Here is a 6000-nt window from a genome sequence, read left to right on the forward strand (position 1 = left end):
TCTGGGATGTCAGATCAACCTAACCCCAAATCGTATCTGGTATCGTATGTTTAAGGAACAGTAGTGTCTGGAAGGAAGGTCTCTCGGGCAGAGACTACTCTATACTGTCTATACTGTCTGCGTGTATATGCGTCTACGTGTTGGCATGCAGGGTGAGGGGGCATGGACCTACCATGGCAACGGAGTCTATGAATTACTTGCACGGAGACAGAAGAACCGGGCCCTCTGCTCCTGCAGCTGGGAGGATGTTTACTTAACTACGAGACAGGAATGTGTTTTTCGAGGAGTGGAGCAGATAATTCGAAGGTTGAAGACGGTCTTGGCAGGCAGAGGTTAGGCTATGCGCCGGAGCCGCGCAAGGAAGTAAGGTGGGGGCCACTGGCACAGAGGTGGCCTGGGCTGAGGCCCTCGGAGTCAGAAAGCAGAAGAGAACTCGAAAAAACTCAATGGCATATTCTGGGCCTACTTCGCCAGAGCTGAAAAAACGTGTAAAGTGTACCACAAAAAGACGGTGGCACGACATATATAGGAACTGAATATTCAATCCGTTCATGGCGGATCTGAAAGAGGACGAGTTAAAGATGGACGCAAATGTATTTGCGTCTTCGTAGCTGGCACAGGAGGGAGATAACATGCACTGCAAGCTAGTACATGGAGACGGTGGGGTACTCGCTGGGGAACACTACTCGATCAAAAATTATATTTCCTCAATCTGCAAAATTAGCCCTGGGGTGGTCAATAAGATCTTCTTCTAGGGCTTTGGCTCAGCTGCACTGGCTTCCAGTGAGACAGAGGGTGCAATTTAAGTCTCTGTCTGGCCTTTAAAGCTCTTCATGGGTTGGGCCCTGCTCGTCTACAAAGGAAGTTTTTGTGGCATGCGCCGGCTCGCAATCTACGGTCCTCCTCGGCCAGGTTGGTGATCATACCTAGGTTTAGGAGATCTAGAGCAGGAGGCAGATCGTTTGGCGTGGCCGCGGCGAAACTCTGGAACTCCCTTCCGGCTGAACTTAGGCAGGCCTCCGACCTTCTCGCATTTAGGAGGTCTCTGAAAACATGGCTTTTCCCAAACCCCTAGCTTGCTATCAGTTTGCCCCCTCTTTCGAAATGAGTCTGTCAGAGACAGGATGCCTTTTTTAGGTGATAGTGCGCTTTACAAGTGGAGTAAATAAATAAGTAAACCTTCCCTTTTCTGCATTTTAGTCACCCTTAAAGTAGGTCCACGGGCAGGGTGCATTGTATGTAAAAGGTAGGACATGCCCTGATGTGTGTAGCATGTCCTAATAGTGAATTACAGCAAATTTCGTTTTTCACTATTGCAAGGTTACTTGTTCCCATAGGCCAGAATGGGCAGTTTGATTGTAACATCTTATAATTCTAACTGACTCGGGGGAACTAAGTAGAAATTCGTGTTTAGTATGCCTGAACTCAGAATGATAAGATACATATTTTAGTGAAGTTGGTTTTAACATTCTGTGTTTAAAAATACCACTTTTAGAAAGTCAGTATTTTCTTGCCTAACCATTCAGCCTGCCTCTGCTAGGTTGTGTATTCCATGTCTGGTTTGTGAGTGACAGGGGCTGAGGGGCTCCAGGAGACAGGGGGAGTCAGCACAAGGCTGAATATACCTTTCTGCATGAGGAGTAGCACCTGGGTCCGAATAGGTCTGTGCCTGCCTGCCTGCCACAATGCTGGCTCAACCTCCTGTGGTGTGTCTGATGACCCAGGCCCACACTGTCAAAGGAAAGAAGGAGTCCTGTAAACAAAGTGCTCCAGGACTGCACAGAACTGGTTTGAACTAGGCACGGACACTCTCTGCCTTCAGTGACCAAGGATGCTCGATTTACGCTCCTAACTTGGATGACCCCCAAGTTTTTAGGAATTTAAATCTGGAACTAGTGGGGTGCCCCATCCAATGCTATTCTGTGGCGACTTCAACATTAATCTATCTAGTCAAATTAATATATTAACGTATCGTGGGTATGTAGGTCGGAAGCCTCAAGTATTTAAGGCTCTTCAGACTCTTCTTGTGGAACATGGTCTGACTGATGTGTGGCATTATCATCATCAAAATAAGGATGGCTACACATTCTACTCCATTCCGCACAATAAATTGGTGCGCCTGGATTATGCTTTTTTGTCCGATCAAATTGCTGGTTCTGCTAGAATTGAATTTGCCCCCAGGACTATATCTGATCATAACTCTATAACTGTTGATCTTTTATGGGAGCGCCCTATTAAACAGGATCATGGACCTTTGAGAGGAAGTTGCTCTTAGATGAGCAATATCAGTAACAGATGGTTGCGTGGATATTAGAATTTATGAGTATCGATGGGGGGGGGCGCTCCCGACTGCGTTGTCTGGGATACATTTAAAGCTGCATTGCGCGGAGAAACGAAAAGATTTGCTTCTTATCGTGGAGACAAGCGCAGTAGCTGATTAAGTATAGATTAGACAAAAAACACACAAGGGCCTTGACTCCTAACTCAGCGCGACTGAGTCAAACCAGAACTATATAACAAAACAAAAGCCACAGCCGAGACGTTTCTTTGGCTTACAAGGATTTGAAAAATAGCTGTTTTGAATCAAGCAAAAACAACCTGCTTAACGCATACAAAATTTTAATCTTTTTAAAATTTTCTTTGTTTCTGACACTATATTTTAGTGCATGGAAATACAAACAATTATATATACAATATATACATTAATAACGTGAATAACAAAAAAGACATTTACACACTTCAAACATACTTGGCCATTCAGTCATACACAACACAATCATACAATATGAATCAAACTGAAATGACAGAGAGTCCACGTATCGGTCATAAATAAATGGAGGTAATCCTTTTGTGATTTCACAGTTTTTAAGAGTCTTTGATGATAGCAATTCAGAAAAAGTATCCACTTTTCTTGTTGATGATAAAGGGACCGTTGTAACACAAAGAGTATGAGCCAGATACGGGACTAAGGTGGTCGACGCGTTTCGAACCCCTATTGGTGGTGGGGTTCTCCTCAGGACCAGAAAGAGGTTCTTAACCAATCGGTCAATGATCCAAACGTGAGAAGATCAAGTTTCAGACACGTAGAACCAAGGTATTTCCAACAATGAAGTATACGCGGGGGCTGCTTAATCGGTGGCTTCTAACTCGCCAAGGGTTCCATGACTCTCCTTAATCCTGGAGGGGAGGGCTGCTCCTCCGCGATGGAGAAAAGGCTTCCGTACTTCACTCAGGCACACGGGATGAATCACCTTTGTTGATCTTTTATGGGAGCGCCCTATTAAACAGGATCATGGACCTTTGAGAGGAAGTTGCTCTTAGATGAGCAATATCAGTAACAGATGGTTGCGTGGATTTTAGAATTTATGAGCATCGATGGGGGGACCGCTCCCGACTGCGTTGTCTGGGATACATTTAAAGCTGCATTGCGCGGAGAAACTAAAAGATTTGCTTCTTATCGTGGAGACAAGCGCAGCAGCTGATTAAGTATAGATTAGAAGCACTACGACAAGCAGAATCCGAACTAAGTACGAATATCCGTTTGGGCCAAGACGTGTCCAGTAGTCAGAAACTGGTGACAATAGCAAAGTCTAACTTGCTTGAACTACTTTATAAAGATCTTGCAGTTAACCCCTCCCATGCTCATGACGGAGCCGCTCCGTCATGAGCATCGGCTGAGCTGTGCTCATGACGGAGCGGTTCCGTCATGGCCCTGCCGCCGCGCCTGCGCGGCGCGTTCTATTGAGCGAGCGGGGCCATGACGGAACCGCTCCGTCACGAGCACAGCTCAACCGCGGCTCGTGACGGAGCGGCTCCGCCACGAGCATGTGGCCGCCGCTCGCCCCCCCCCCCAGCGCTGCGGCGGAATTGCCGCTGCAGCGAAAGGGTTAAATATACCCAATTCTGAACTTTAATGTACGAATTTGGGGGAAACTCAGGAAAGGTCCTTGCGAAGAGACTACAACAGAGGGCTATGGCCAATCGGATTGTCCGAGTCATGGATCAGTATGGTAGTGCACAAGTCAAACTATAATTCCCTTTGGGCGAATTACCGTAGAAAAACAAATTCTTACAAACATACACATATAAACTCACCAATATCAAATCATAACAAGGAAGCAAATATAAAATATATTTTAAAAAAAGCAGTGAAATCACTATAATAAAAGTAAATCTGCACAGTTTATTAGCATACACTATATTTTGTTAAAAATGGGAAACATATACAAGACGGAACACTATAAGAGATATAAATCCAACATTCCTATTAAAAAGGAGGTACAAGTGAAGGACTAAATATACTCAGTATGGTAGTGTGCAGGAAACTCCTATCGGTGTCAGGCACGTCTTCGTGAATTTTTATTCCAGTTTATATACAGAAGACCCCACTATTACTCAATATCAAGCTAGCTTGGATCAGTTTTTTTTTTTACCCCTTAGACACTTTGAGGGTAACAATAGAACAAAATGAAGTCCTTTCGGCACCTATCAGTTGGGATGAGGTTGAAAGTGCTATTAAATCTCTTTCCAATGGCAAAGCAGCTGGCCCGATCTTATCTATCTAGAGCTCTACAAGACCGTTTCATCAGTATTTAAGCAAGAAATGCTTGCCGTTTTTAGGTCTGCTCAAGCCGGGGTTGTCCCCAATTCTTGGCGACGGGCTATAATCTTCCCATTTAAGAAGAAAGGCAAGGATGTGCTGAATCCCTCTTCATACCGACCAATAGCACTCATCAACACTGACAACAAAATCTACTAAAGAATTTTAGCTTCTAGATTAGCTCAAATTATAGTTCCTTTGGTTTCAGCTCGTCAACACAGGTTTATCCCCGGCAGGGACACAACCGACCATATCCGGTGCGTTATTGCCCTGCTTGACTGGGCTAAGGCCACAGACTCTTCTCTCGGGGTGATCCTGTTGGATACCGAGAAGGCTTTCGACAGGGTCTCCTGGGGATTCCTGTGGGCCGTAATGCGCTGGAAAGGATTTGCTGCTGAATTTATCCAGGCGCTCTATCTGGCCCCAACTGAGGCTATTCGTATCTCAGGGAAGGAATCAGAGTACTTTTCTATCATCAGGGGGACTAGACAGGGTTGTCCCTGTCTCCCCCCCCCCCTGCTATTTGCCTTCTTTATCGACCCTTTCCTGAGTATGATTGAAAGGTCCCAGGGTATTTCTCCAATCAGTGTTCAGGGGGCGGATTACAAGACACTGGCATATGCCGACGACATTGTCGTATTAACAGACAATGTCGGTCCTTCTTTCATTGCTTTGGAGACCCTTGCGGGTCGGTTTGGTGCCATATCTGATTATAAGTTAAATCTCGCAAAGACGCAAATTATTCTGTCTGCAGCCATGCCTCCTTCACAGGTTCCTGTAGTTAAAGAGGCCACGTATTTAGGAGTACACATTTCTTCTGAGGTAGATCAGATCCCGGATTTAAATTACTCCACTATAATTGACTCACTTCATATTAAGCTAGAGAGACTGGACCATGTACATCTCTCTCTTTTTGGACGCTGTAACATCCTAAAAATGCTTGTCCTTCCGAAATTGTTATCTCTTTAGGTCTATCCCACTTTTAATTCCCAAGATTACATTAATAAGAGCGGAAAGGATATGCAAACAGGTTTTTATGGAGCTATCGCAGGCCAAGAAGGGCGGCAAAGTGGACTTATCTACCTCGAGAGCGTGGTGGCTGGACAGTTCCGAATTTGTTATATTACTATTGGGCCGCTTTGATACAGCATTTTGGCATTCCCCTGCTGGGTGACTCAACTGATATTCCTTTGCATGTGTCCCCTTCTATATACGAAATACCGCTTGGTGATGCTGCTAAGGGAGTTCTAACGCGGGTCCTAGAACCAAGCTGCTTAAAAAAACCAAAGTTTAAGGTTTGTTGGGCCTTATTTTCAGTCTGGCAAAGAATCTGTCATCATTTTCTCATCTCATAGCTCAATTATTATATCCCATTTAATTCCTCAGGCCTGTTATCCCCA

This window comes from Lissotriton vulgaris, chromosome 9, assembly GCF_964263255.1.
Source record: "Lissotriton vulgaris chromosome 9, aLisVul1.2, whole genome shotgun sequence".
In the NCBI taxonomy this organism is placed as follows: Eukaryota; Metazoa; Chordata; class Amphibia; order Caudata; family Salamandridae; genus Lissotriton; species Lissotriton vulgaris.